Here is a 13,029-nt window from a genome sequence, read left to right as displayed (position 1 = left end):
GCCAGGCAGAGAGACCCTCCGGCCTATGCCTAGTGGCTGCAGAACACGACTGCTCCGGAACCCAGACAGCTCAGATGTGGACACCAGGACCGCAGAGGGGAGGCAGGGTCAGATTCCGGGCCTGCTCGCAGGGAAAGCAAGGGAAAGCACCCTGAAAACCTACACCCAAGCCACACCGTCACCCAAGCCACACCGTCACCAGACCTTAGGGCTTCTTGTCTCCCCAGGCCACTGCCTCCCACAGTCAGCCCCACCTCGGGAAGTGGCGGTGCAGCCCACCCGCTTTCCCGGCCTCCCTCTCTCACCAGCAGCCCGAGCCCTGTTGACTCCGGCTCAGGAACCCCGCTCCCCTGCCCTCTGCTCCTCCCTGTCACCCTCCTAGACCAGGTCAGCCTTGTGGCGCACCAGGGCAACTGGTACCCCTGCCTCTGCCCTTACCACCAACCATCCAGACCCCACCCCCGCCTGAGCGCTCTCTACCAAACACGTGTGCTCCCCGCAAATAACCCTTGCGACCGTCGGGCGGCCTGCGGGGAAGCGGGCCCTCTCCGCATTGCTGGCGGGAACGAAAAACCCATTCAAGGTCCGTGGAGAACAGCCTGGGTGGGTGCTCCTCACAAAGTTAAAGGTAGAATGTACAGATGGTCCAGCAGCCCCACTCCTTAGGACCTACCCTCAAAGAACCGTAAACAGGGGTTCAAACAAGCGGACCCAGCGCGTGTTCACCACAGCCTGTTAACCAGAAATCGATGTCTGCGAGAAGGGACGTGGCGTGGCGGACTGCACCGGAGAACGCTGGCGGGGCCCAGACCCGGGCTCCGTGGCCATGTGCTGGGTGCCCGGCCTGCCGCTGCCCTTGTGTGGTCGTGTGCCCTGGAGCAGGCCGTGGAAGTGGCTTTGCCAGCGTGATATGTGCTCCTGCCCAGAGACGGGACCATTCTCCTGACGGAGCTCACCGCGCCTCAGTTCAGGGTGTGTTTGCCTGGAGCGCTCAGTGACACACCATGTGTTGCCGTCAGTGGGAGAGGTCATCCCTGCCCCTCCTCTCGCGCTGCCCACGCGCCCCAGGCTGACACTGCTCCACTGCTCCTCCCCGAATGATCGTGCTCCCGAGGTCGAGGACCGCCTGGGGTCCTCCTCTGTGCCACAGGCACAGCATCGGGCTAGAGTGGGGTTTATGCACTAACGGGGAGCCAAGCAGCTGTGTGGGTGGGGGGTACATGTCGAAACTGCAGCTTCCTGAGGCCCGTATGTAGCTCCGTCTCCCCCAGCTGCCCGGGACAGTGTTTGTCCAGAGCGGGTGGAATCTCGTCGGGATCATCTGGAGGGAAGGTCCGTCTCCCGTGACGTCGACGTGGATGTCAGCGCGAGAGGCAGCCTCGCGGCTCCTCTCCTCAGGGCCCTGCCCACACAACCGGAGAGAGTTCGCACGGACCTCTGGGCTCCTGGCTGTGCTTCTGCTACCTGAGCATGTGGCTCCATGGTCTGTCTCCTGATTGGCCCGGTGGGATGGAGGCGAGGGGCCCCTCGGCCCCATCCTCCAGGGTACAGTCTCCCTCTGCGTTGCCCCTTCCTGACCTTGGTCCACTGTGTCCAAAGTGCCCGGTTTAGGCCCTCCCAGTGCAGCGGCGGGAAAACAGGCTCACCCGTCTGCGGTGACGTCCATGTCAAATGAGGCCAGGGCCTGGATCTCACCGTCTGTCGTGCTGATGTTCAAGTTGTCCACACGAACACTTCCAGCCTTTAATCTGCAAAGTGAGAGCATCAAGGTGAGTCCCGCCTCATGGCACCAGCCCGGGCAGCCGCAGAAACAGAGGGGAAGCAGCCTGTCAGCTTTCTACCAAGACACCCGCCCCTGGGGCCACCCAGGCCCCTTCCACAGCCAGTTCTTAAGGCTCCAGAAACCCTGGCCGGGCCGTCCACCCTCAGTTCAGCCCAGAGCGAGAAATTTGCTCGGGGAACACGGGGCCGTCTCTCTCCCCGGGACTGTTGGGGACTGAGCTTGAGCGTGGCCCGGCAGCAGCCTCCTTCCTGTGCCAGATGTCAGGGTGAAGGGGCGCTTACGCCAAGAGCAACGCTTTCAAGTCGAGTGAGTCGGTTAAGCCCGAGGTTAAGCCGGAGGTTAAGCCGGAGACACCAGCCACAGCGCCAGCGGCATTCTTGGCGGTGCCCAGGGCGGAGTCTTTGATGCTGTCGATGGCCTTAGCACCGGCCTGGACTGCGGGCAGGGAGGCGATGTTGCTCTGAGCACGGGCGGTGGCATCGAGGAGTTCTCTGGCCACGGGGACATCGCGGGACAGGATGGCAGCAGGGACGTCAAGGGGTGTATTTGCAGTAAGGCTCTGGAGAAGACCGTTTGCAGCAGGGATATCTTGGAGTCCACCTCCGATCGCCCTGTCTACTGAGATGGGTGCCACGTTGCCTGCAACTGCCGAAGCGACATCAGGGATCTTCAGGCCGCCGCTCAGCGCAGAGCCGGCCAGGCCGCCAGCGGCGCCGCCACTCAGGAGATTGGCGGTCAGGCCGCCGCTGCCGCCACCGCCCAGGAGAGAGCTGGTCGGGCCACCTTTGCCGCCACCCAGGAGAGAGGCGGTCAGGCCGCCGCTGCCACCACCGCCCAGGAGAGAGCCGGTCAGGCCACCGCCTTTGCCGCCACCCAGGAGAGAGGCGGTCAGGCCGCCGCTGCCACCACCGCCCAGGAGAGAGCTGGTCAGGCCACCGCCTTTGCCGCCACCCAGGAGAGAGCCGGTCAGGCCACCGCCTTTGCCGCCACCCAGGAGAGAGCCGGTCAGGCCGCCGCTGCCGCCACCACCCAGCAGAGAGCCGGTCAGGCCGCCGCCAGCACCACCCAGCAGAGAGCCAAGGTCAGTGCCGGTCACCGAGGCGATGACGCCGCCGAGCAGACCACCCAGGTCGAGTTCTGAACACGTCAGGATCTTCTGGATCTTCTCGGGCAACGTTTCGTTTAGTCCTGGAAAGGGTGCCAGGGAAACGTTGCTACTGGGAACCGCCCGGCTGCGGGAGGCAGGGAAACTTCCCAGCCAGAGAGTCAGCCCCTTTGAACCACGGCTGGAGGGCTCTGTCTGTACATCGGGCCATCCCTGCTGCTGCCCGCCCCCGGGGTCGCCAGTCCCCAGAAGCCCACGCGGCTCCTGATCAGAGGCAATGGTCACTGCCCCTGCCCGAGGCCCATGTGGACTTGAGCGTGTCACTCTGAACTCTGAAGGGATGTGGCCGGAGAAGAAAAGCACCGGTTGAGCTTTGGAGCCCCCTAGCGCAGGAAGAGCCCCACACAGCTGAGGCTCAGGCCCCTGCCGGCTGAGTGACCTGAAGCAGGCAGGGTCCTCTTGGCCTGGCCCCATCTGGGCCCCTGTGTGTCGGGGCTGGCGCCAGAGAAGCTGCCGCTGGGGTCGAGGGAATGAGCACCAGCAGGTTGGAAGTGCTTGAAGCACCTGGGGGAGCTGACATGAGCTGCGGCACCTCACGTGAGACGCGGCGAGAGCCCCTGGCACAGTGTCAGGTGGATGAGAGTCACGCCAAAGGCAGGGCAGCAGCCAGGTGGCTGGATGCACGCGCTCCCTGCCCCGGGTTGCTTCCCCCGGTCCCGCCCAGTGGGTGTTCCGAGCACAAGCAGGTGCTGGAGCCCACGAGAGACCCACATTCCCAGGCCCACTCCAGCACCCCAGTACCTGAAAGGCCAGCAACGGGTCCCGCGCACTGGGGCTCTCTTCCCAAGCCCCAAGGGGACTGCCCTGCCTGGTCTTGCGAGAGGCCCTAGGCCCGAGGCAAAAGCAGCCCGTGGGCCCACATGCAGGCGGAAGGGCAGAGCTGGGCAGCTGAGACCCTGCTGACTCACCTGCCACGAGGTTGGTGTCAGCGATGTAGATGCTGGCCACCGACGAACACTTGCCCTTTGAGGCCTTCGCGCCCTGTTTTGTGTTCATCTGGTTTGTCTGGTCTGTGGGAGCTGGCCGACTTAGGGGGACACTTGGGGCTGGCAGGGAGGGTAGGCTGCTCAGTTTGATATCCAAGGGAAGAGGGGGTATTTCCGGCAATGCCGGGGCCACAGGCAGCACCTGGGCCCCTGCCAGGACGGCCATGGTGACGACCGTGGTCCAGAGGATCAGCATCTTGGCGGCTGATATCTGCAAAGGAGGACTTCGTGGGACCCCAAGTTCCCCACGGGGGTGTCATACGAGGGTGCGAGCTCTTGGGTGCTGTGGGGGCGGGGAGGTTTGCTGATGCAAGTGGCTGCGGCACCAACGCCTTAAGAAGAGCTGCTGTGGCAGCCGCGTAGCAGAGGACACCGTGGGCAGCCCGGGACTACCCTTCACGCTGAGCACGTTAGGCTTCAGGGGAGAAGAATGTCAGCCCCGGTTCCACCTTTCCCATCCGGCCCCCTCTGTGAGAAATTGAAATCTCTTGGCTCTGGAGACACGCAAATGTCCCGCGAGGGAAAAAACCCTAAACCTCTGTGCCTGCGAGTGTGCGGGTAGACTTGGCCCCATGGGTAGACTTGGCTGGAGTCGGACGGAGGAAGAATCTGGTCAGGACCCCTTCCTGAAAGCCATCCCACGCCTGCGATCATGGACACCTGGGTGTGGGGGGACTTGCAGCAGGAAAGCGCCACTGTCAGCAGGGGCGACGGGCAGCGTCCCAGAGGCCATGGCTCCTTGGCCCTGTCCTAGGCTGGCTCCTGCCTCAGAGTCCCCAGCTTTTCTCTGGTGAATCTGCGGCAGCCCGGGCTTACCTGGTCCGAGAGCGATGGGTCGGGGTGGACGGCAGGCCTTCCGGTAGCTGCCTCTCCTCCTGCCCTTGCTCGGACTGTCAGGGGAACGTCGCAGCCCGTTTTTATAGGCCCGGGTCTGTCGGGAAAGTCGTCAGACGTGACAGACACAGCCAAGTGTGCTGATAAGGGCCGTGTCACACCGGCTGACTTCCAAGATCAGCACCTGCTGACGGCTGTGACATTCGTGGCTCAGGGAGATGCACGTTCAGGGACGGCCCGTCTCCGCGCCTCCTTATTCTCCTCTCCATCAACTTTGGCAGCGGTTTACATGTCCCTATAACTTTGGGCTCTCGACTTCACTCCTCAACGTGTACGCGTGCTGCACTGGCCCTCAGCTCACCCCAGGCCGTGCCCTCTCCCGCCCTCCCCCACCCCGGGTCCCCGTGGCCCCCTTCGGTAACTAGTGCATTTTTCATGAAGTCTACCCCTTGTTTGGCTGTGCTCTGCCAGTGTGTGTCTTTCTGTTATTTATATCCCCGTAACTGCCTTTCAATTCCTGACTTCGACTTCTCATAATCCACTCAAGGGATTATGAGGCCTCTGGGGTCCTCCCGCATGTTGGGTAACGGCTGAGTGGTATTCCGCGGAGGGCACAACTGCAGTTCTGATCTGCCACCTCCTGTCTCCACGGCACTTGGTCTGGTTGCTCACTAGGCAATTGTGGAGGAGCTGCTGTGAACACAGGAGAGCGTTCTCGTGTTCGAGTTTCATATTCCTGGGGTAAATACCCAGCAGAGGTATTGCTGGGTCATATGGCGCTCCCCTTCTAAAGTTCTGAAGACGCTCTACCACTTCCAGCCCCACTTCCAGAGGGGCTGCACCAAACTGCACTCCCAGCGATGGTGGCTGAGGGCTCTTTCCACACATCCTCCAGATGTGGCTGCTGCCACTCTTTCCAGAGGGGCCAGTCTCATGGGTGAGGTAGTTGCCCCTTGTGGGTCTGATTTGTGTTTCCCTACAACAGGTGATCTACAACTTTCTTGTGCCTGTAGAACCTCCGACTGTCTTCTTTAGAAAATGTCATTTGGGTCTGTGCCCATGATTTGATCGGGACCCCCACTTGGGGCGGATTACTCTCTGGGCCCCAGGTTCCCCCTGTTTCAGAGAAGGCCACATCCATTAGGTTCCTGCCACTAGAACTTTTCTGACGTTTTCCCTGTTGTGATTGTGCCCTGTGTCATCTTCCCAGGTACCAGATGCAACAGAGTGGACGGGGAGGTGATTTCGGGGATGGGGATGGCTGTGGCTGCTTCTGTGCCCCCTCAGCAGCATGAGAGTTGGGCAGGTCCCTGCCTCCCAGCAGGCCCAGCGGGTTGGCTGCAGGCCCCCAGCCCCAAGGCAGTCCTCATGTGTGAACCTCAACTAAGGAACCCCCTTAGGCATTACTGAAAGGTCAGATCTTTCCTCAGAGGCCAGAACCGAGGGTGTCACACATGGCAATAAGTAGAAGACAAAACCCAACTGTCCTGGTCTTATTTTTCTTGGACATCTGATGCAGTGGGAGTCATCTTTTGAGCAAAATAGGTGACACCTGGGTGGGTGCAGTCTGGACTTGGGTGCCTCCGGTGATTCTCTGGTCACGAGCCATAGCCCTATGGCAGAGGGCAGGAAGGGACATGTCCTGATACGACCACTGATGGGCCTCTTGGCTCCCGCCTCTTTGTCTCTCTCCTCCAAGCTCAGGAGGGAGCCAGCCACTGAATTGCACTAATCCAGGATCCACGTGAAGCTTTCTCCCAGATCTTCTATTCCACTGGGCACAAAGGCCTGCTTGTTCCCAAACCTTAAGTGATTTGACCTGCTGACTCTGGACGGTTAGGGCCCTTTGAAGACTCTTCAAGGCTGGATGTGGATTAGGCACATAGGAATCTGGGCCGGCGCCAGCCCTTAATGGCCTTGAAGATGTCTCAATAGAGGCGCTGAGCTTGGGTGTTCTGGTGACAACCTTCAGGAACTGACCTTCACAGTGTTCTTTAGTGACGCACACCCCAGGACTCCTTTGTGCTTCTGTGTGTGTTCTTGGTTCGGCGTCGACTCCAGGACCTCGACGATCACGTGTAGCCCTCAGTCCTTCCTTCCTCTCTCGGTGTCTCCACTCGCAACTGCCAGTCACAGGCCTCACCCGGGTCCCCTGCAGAGAAACGGTGTCCCTGACACTCTTACATGGCCTGTAAAATCTGCCTTAATTTCTGCTTCTCAGGGTCGTATCTGCCTTGAAATGTTCAGTGGAATGTGATTTATCCAAGGGGAAGAATCAGTTTCTCCAGGCCTCTGCAAGGCCTTCGGTGTGGGTCGCATCCGGTTGTGGATCCTGGTGCAGCACCCACTGGGGTGCGACTTGGGGTGTTACCTTTCTGCACCTTAGTTTCCTCATCCATACGTCGGAACAATTATACTTCTCACAGGGAGGCATTAGAATCACACGGGATGAATGATTCAGTTTGGCGTCACCTGCTTCCCAAGTGGTTATTCCTTCATTTTCCTTTTCCTCCCTTCTCTCTTCCCTTCCCTCACTTCCACTCCTCCGCTTTCTCTTTTTCCTTTTCTCCTCCCCATCCTCTTCCTCCTTTAATCAGTGTGGTATCAGGTATTTTCAGTGTTTCCTGGACCATTCCGTCAGATTTTATACCATGTGCCTAGACTTTCCTTATTTACACCTTGTTTGCAAGAAGAAAATATGGGTTTTTAGCTATGATTCCTTCCTGAAAAAAAAAAAAAAACGACAGTTTACAGTATTCTCATCGTGTGAAGGCACGTGTAAGACACACTTTAGCATCACTTTGAAGTTTTTGTTCTCAGTGGGAGCACAGACCTTCCTTGACTCATTCCACGACAAACATGCACATACCTGGACACTCACGTGTCAGCGTCACAAAAAGGCTCAGTGTTTGCTTCAAGACACGTTGCAGATCTCTGTCTTTTCCACCCAATTGCCCCACAGAGGTCTCTCTCTAGTGGGCCTGTGGTCTCCCTGGGGAAGGAAAGTCGAGTGTGTCTGTGCCAAAAGGAGTTTTCATTCCTTCTCAGAGGCGCAAGTGGTGATGGCACTTTATTTTTGCTGCTTTCCTTCTGAGTGTCTCTGCTACTCTGTCGTCCATTGGCTACAAGGGAGCATGCTTTTTGAAAAGGAAATAGTTGACTCTTCTGTAGACGCCCCTGGAAATAGAGGTGATGGGACACTGCATCGGGCACCCCTGGGCGTTTTCTGAGGATCTGACGGGATCGCAGATGTGCTCGCCAGCAGGCAAACGTGAGATGTCCTGTTAAAGTCCTAGCAGGGCATCCACGGATGATGGGACGGTTTTCTCCTGGCCATATCATTCCTGCCCAGAGGCAAGCCAAGGCTGGCCCAGCTTTCTTCAAGGCCCCGGGGATGTCTCTCTATTCCACCTTTTTGTATTCAGCACAGTCATGTATTGCTTACACGACACTTAGTCAGTGATGGGCACATATCTGATGACCGCCCTATAGTCTACGCCAGCCAGCCTGGGTGTTGGGTGGGCTGGACCAGCCAGCCCGGGTGTGGGGTGGGCCAGACCAGGCAGCCCTGTGTGGGGTGGGCCAGATCACCTGGTCTTGTAAGTGTACAGATACTCCAATGTTCAATGACAAGTTCACCTAACACAGCATTTCTCAGAACCCATTCCTGTGGTTTAGTGATACAGTGTGTCTACCCTGTGCCTGCCACGCACTCACACACAGGTGGGAAATCAGGGTTTGGGCTAAGGATTCAGGTCTCCTCTGGGAACCTGTGTCTGGCCTCCACCTTAACATCTGTATGTGGTGCATACCCCAAGGCCAGCGTGGTCCTGCCCGCTAGCTCAAAGGTCTCTCTGGGGGCTGCCTGTTGGGAACTTTTTTCCTTCAAGGCTGGGCATTGTAAAATGGGTTAGGGAGTCAAATAAAGAATCTACAGCATGATTCACTCTGGGCTCAACCCCTACTACAAGATAGCGAACTCACAGCTGGTCCACGAGAAGTCTTCTGTGATTCAGGCTGCGTGTGGAGAACTGGTCTCCAGAAGGGCCTCCCTGACAACCACTTCAGCTCCAGGGGCCACCCGGGCCACCCAGTGCCTACTGCTTGTCCCTCCAAGACAGTGACTTTAACACTCCATCCTGCCTGACCTAGGGATTCTTCAGAATTCAGTTTCTGTTCACTTGTCTTTTGGGGGGCCAGTTCTGACTTGCTGTGAGTTTTGGCAAGTGCCCAGTTGTGGGAAGAAACATCTGGTTTCTTTGCGATCTCTACCCTTGGCAACCAGGGAGTGATTTATATTTCTGACTGCAAAGCCCTCTGGTGCCCAGCCTTTCACTGCTTGTTGTCCTGCTCTCCTGGGTCTCGTGGGGCTGGGACGTTGGTGGGGAGGGCTTTGGTTCTCGTCCTTGTTAGCACTGATCTCAGCACTTGAAAAGTCACCATGGGGCTGACCACACCTTCTGGGACCAGGACCGTCTGAGGTGGGGCTGCCCCATAGCCACCCAGCTGGACCCGCTCCCAGCTTGGAGATCTGGCTGCTGCCTTTACCCTCTTTCCTCGGCACTGAGGCCCTCCCAAATATCTCTGGGTTCATGGGGCCCCTCTGTTTTGCCATCTTCTTTCTCCTTTTCAAGCAGGGAATCTTGTGTGCGCACGTGTGTGTGTGTGTGTGTGTGTGTGTGCGTGCGTGTGCTGGTGCGGATACATTTGCCATGTTCTTTCTCTGCACCAACCCTGCTGGAACTTGGCTTTTGAAGCTCCAGCCCTTTCTCCATTTTCTGAGGAGGCTCCCTCTCCTGAGACTCTAGTTCTGCATAAAGAATCTTGTCAGAGGGTGCACAGGAAAGCGAGAACTAAGGGAATTGTTCCTTTAAACATTTCAAGCAGCCCTGCCCCCTCTCGGAGCCCCTTAGCAAACTTGAGTCCAGACTCCTCTCAATCAAGAGTCATGTTTATTTAAAGTGTTTTTTTTTCCAATTTTTAAAATATTTTATTAAAGTGGGTTTTTCACCATGTCTGTGGCCACGCGTGGGCTCTCAAGCATCTGGAGGCTTGTCGCTGAGGGGAGAGGCCGCCTTGGGAAGAACCAGCTATTCCTCTGGGACAGTCAGCAGCATGGACTCCTGTGGATAGAAGCAGGGAGGCACACAGAGAAACAGAGAGGTTCTGTCTGATTCTTTCTCTCTGATTTGGGGGAGATCCCTTCCCAGAATGGGAATCTTTCAAAGGCAGGAAACGAAGCAATCAATGGCATCTCTAAGTTCTGCCCCATCCACCAACTCCTAACAGCCTCTTCTTAGGCTCATCCCACTGAGGGTCGGTAAGAGGGCCAAGAAGGCAGCAAATTCTCCTGATTCCTCTGCTTGTTTTGTTTGTGGCCACATCTTCCCTCCCTGGTATTCAGCCAGAATGGGATCTGCCCTGGCTCCCACCCTCTGGGGGTTCACAGATGGCAGGTACCACAGGCAATAGCCCCTGTTCTGGGATTTGGACACAGTGTGTGGAGTTTTAGTGTGGTGGGTGGGTAAGTGTTCAGCCTTTGACATCAGATGAATCCCAGTTGGCATCTGGTTCTGCCACCATGGGCAAGTGTCCCTGAGCCTTTTCTGAAAGCTCCTTTCCCCAGCATTTACCTTGGAGAACTCCATTTGGGCCTTGTTGAAAGAGATGCCTTTGATATTGGGCAGTGGGAGGTCTTGTTCTCTGAGTAGCTCTGCAAGAGAGGTTGGGGAGGAGTTCAGAGCCCTGTGGGCAAAGGAGTCTGTGGTGTAGGGCTGGGAAGCAGTTTGGGGCCAGGCCAACTGACCCTGACCTTTGACTGTTCCACTGCCCAGAACAGAGAAGGGACTGGGTGTGCCCTCTTCTTCCCATCCCTTCCTCAGGGGGCACCATCTCATCCCCCATCAAGCCACTCCACTCCAGAAAGCCAGGTCTCCACCTGTCTGTTTCACCTATCAATTAAAAATCTATCTTACAGATATTCAGTAAGTAGGAACACACTTTTATGAAGACAGATCTCTTAGCAGCATTTTGAGTGTTCAGCTTGCTGAAGGCTTCTTATGAATCTCTTAATGAATTTTATTCTTGTAATTTTGTTTTTTTGAAAATGCTATCTGTGCCTAAAAACACTAAAATGTTTGCAGACCAGAAAATGTCTCAGGCAAGGATTAGAAGGAAATTGATATGAACTGAAAAGTTAACCTTAGAGCACCAGAAAGGTGTACTCATAAGGAAATAGTCATTAAATATATTGAAGAAGAAATATACTCAGTGATCAAATATATGAAAAAGAGTCTTAATGCAAGCATTTGGTAAACTGATCAATGTGGTTAACTTGGAGAATTGGTCATTTTGCAAGCTGAGTTTCAATGAATTAATTGTGGCCCCTTAGTTTTTGGCAAATGGAGTTTCTGAGATTGACCTTGAGGACCTGGCCTGGGCCTTCCTGTTCTCTCCTCTGCACTGACTAGGCTTTTATGAATCTCTACCCTGCCAGTTCTCTCACCCTCAAGCCACTTCTTCCAGGTAGCTTTCCTGGATTTCTACAGCAGCTTTGACTCTTTTGTTCCTAGTAAGTGAGATTTGGACAGGACTCTAGTGTGACTAACATCCCCTGGTGGTGTGTATCCCCAGCTGTCAGGTGAGGTGCAAGGCAAGGGAGCCAGTGAGTTCTGTGGAGCAGAGGATCCTGACTAGGCTCCATGGAACTCCCTGCCCACTCTTCTCTGGCTTTCCAGGACCACCTCCCGAGAAATGACTGTACTCCTTTATTTCAATTTCTGCTTCTGGGGGAGCCCAAACTAAGACAGCAGTAGTTTGGATACATTTGCATTTGTTTTTCATGCTTAGAGGGGGGTGATAGCTCAAAGAAATTCAGCTTTCTGACATCTCTCAAACATAAAAAATAGCTGCCCTGTGCAACATTTGATTGAGCTGAGTGTGTGAAGCCCACTTTGTTCAGCACCTGGAGGTTTTAGGCCCCCTTGGGCGGCTCCTTAGGGCAGGTTACCTCCTGGCCCCTGCAGGCTTTGGAGCCCTGAACTGCGAGCTCCACCATCTGTGAGGTCCCTGCCTGTTCTCACTTTCTACTTTCCACTACCCCAGCAGAAGCCTTTCCCAGGCTCTTGCCCTACTTCTGAGCTTCTCTCACCACTTGCTGCTGGTGGGGAGGACAGGACTGCAGACAGGGCACTTTCCCTGCACTCCTCATCCACCACACCCCAGACTTCAGTCTCCAGCCTGCCTCTTTCTGCTTTGCCTTGGGTAATTCTTAACCCACCCTGGGGACAAGGTGGAAACCAGCTGCTGCTGTGTGGGCAGAGGAGAAGAACATGTGCTCACCATTGTAGTGAGGACAAAACTTGCCCTGCAGAAGCTCTGAGACAAGGGCCTCTAGATGTGTTTCCTGAAACAGATGAAAGAGGGACAGGAAGGTCACTTCTGTTCACAGGAATGGGGGACCCCTAATGTTCAGGGGTAGTCCTGGGAGCTCCTCTTTGAAAGGGCAAGGGAGCCAATGTGAAGGGACATTTGTGAAGGGACTAGAAAAAGTTGAGGGACCTGAAAGAGTCACCCTCACCTCAGGTTGCAATGACTATGTTAATTGGCTGGGCCAGAGCTTCACAGCACCTGAACTTTGGGTCAGTCCAAGGAGTTGCTCTCCGATACTGAGAACAGCCTGATAATGGGGCAGGAATTGTCTCAAGAGGTAGCAAGTCTCCTGTGACCAGGGTGATTCAAAGGTCTTTGTCAGGCCTGCCCCAGCCTATTTGGACAGACTGGGGAAAACTTCAATCAACTCTTTCCCCAATATAGCATATGTGGGTCGCTTGAACAGTGCACAACCCGTGCAACTGTATGCACAGCAGTCCTGGTCTGATCACATGCTATGGAAGAAATCTCTGACCTGGGCAGATAATCCTTAGGACCTCTAAACTCAGGGATTTGATGCAAGGAAAACCAGCTCCACGACTGCATCTGACAGGGGTGATAATTTTAAAGCATTTCCCGGTGCCTGTTTTTATTCAGCCCTTTTGTTTTGTGTCTTTTCACCTCTCAGCCTTTCTTCACTGGGAGGGGCTCCTACCATACTGGTGGGCATGGAGGCTTCAGGGCAAGAAATGGAAGAAAGAAAGAGACTCACCTGCCTTGTGAGTGCAGGGTTAGGACCGAGGATGATCTTGGTGCTACCAGAGAAAAAGAGATTACGCTTTCAGGTGGTGGCAGCTGCTTGGGGTGCAGCAGGCACAGCAACCCCTTAA

The 13,029-nt window shown here is 55.9% G+C and overlaps 1 long non-coding RNA gene across 1 annotated transcript; it reads right to left on the bottom strand.

Annotated features, from left to right (window-relative positions):
* Positions 1-9,749: 9,749 nt before the first annotated feature.
* Positions 9,750-12,945, bottom strand: LOC119258424 (uncharacterized). Its single transcript, XR_005128255.2, has 4 exons — positions 12,912-12,945; positions 12,110-12,173; positions 10,402-10,481; positions 9,750-9,891 (listed from the first exon to the last, which is right to left on the bottom strand). It is a non-coding gene; the product is annotated as an uncharacterized LOC119258424 (long non-coding RNA).
* Between the last annotated feature and the right edge of the window lie 84 nt (positions 12,946-13,029).

This window comes from Talpa occidentalis, unplaced genomic scaffold, assembly GCF_014898055.3.
Source record: "Talpa occidentalis isolate TD23 unplaced genomic scaffold, MPIMG_talOcc4v2.1 talOcc4.402, whole genome shotgun sequence".
Lineage (NCBI taxonomy): Eukaryota > Metazoa > Chordata > Mammalia > Eulipotyphla > Talpidae > Talpa > Talpa occidentalis.
This window is presented reverse-complemented; position numbering and strand designations above follow the sequence as displayed.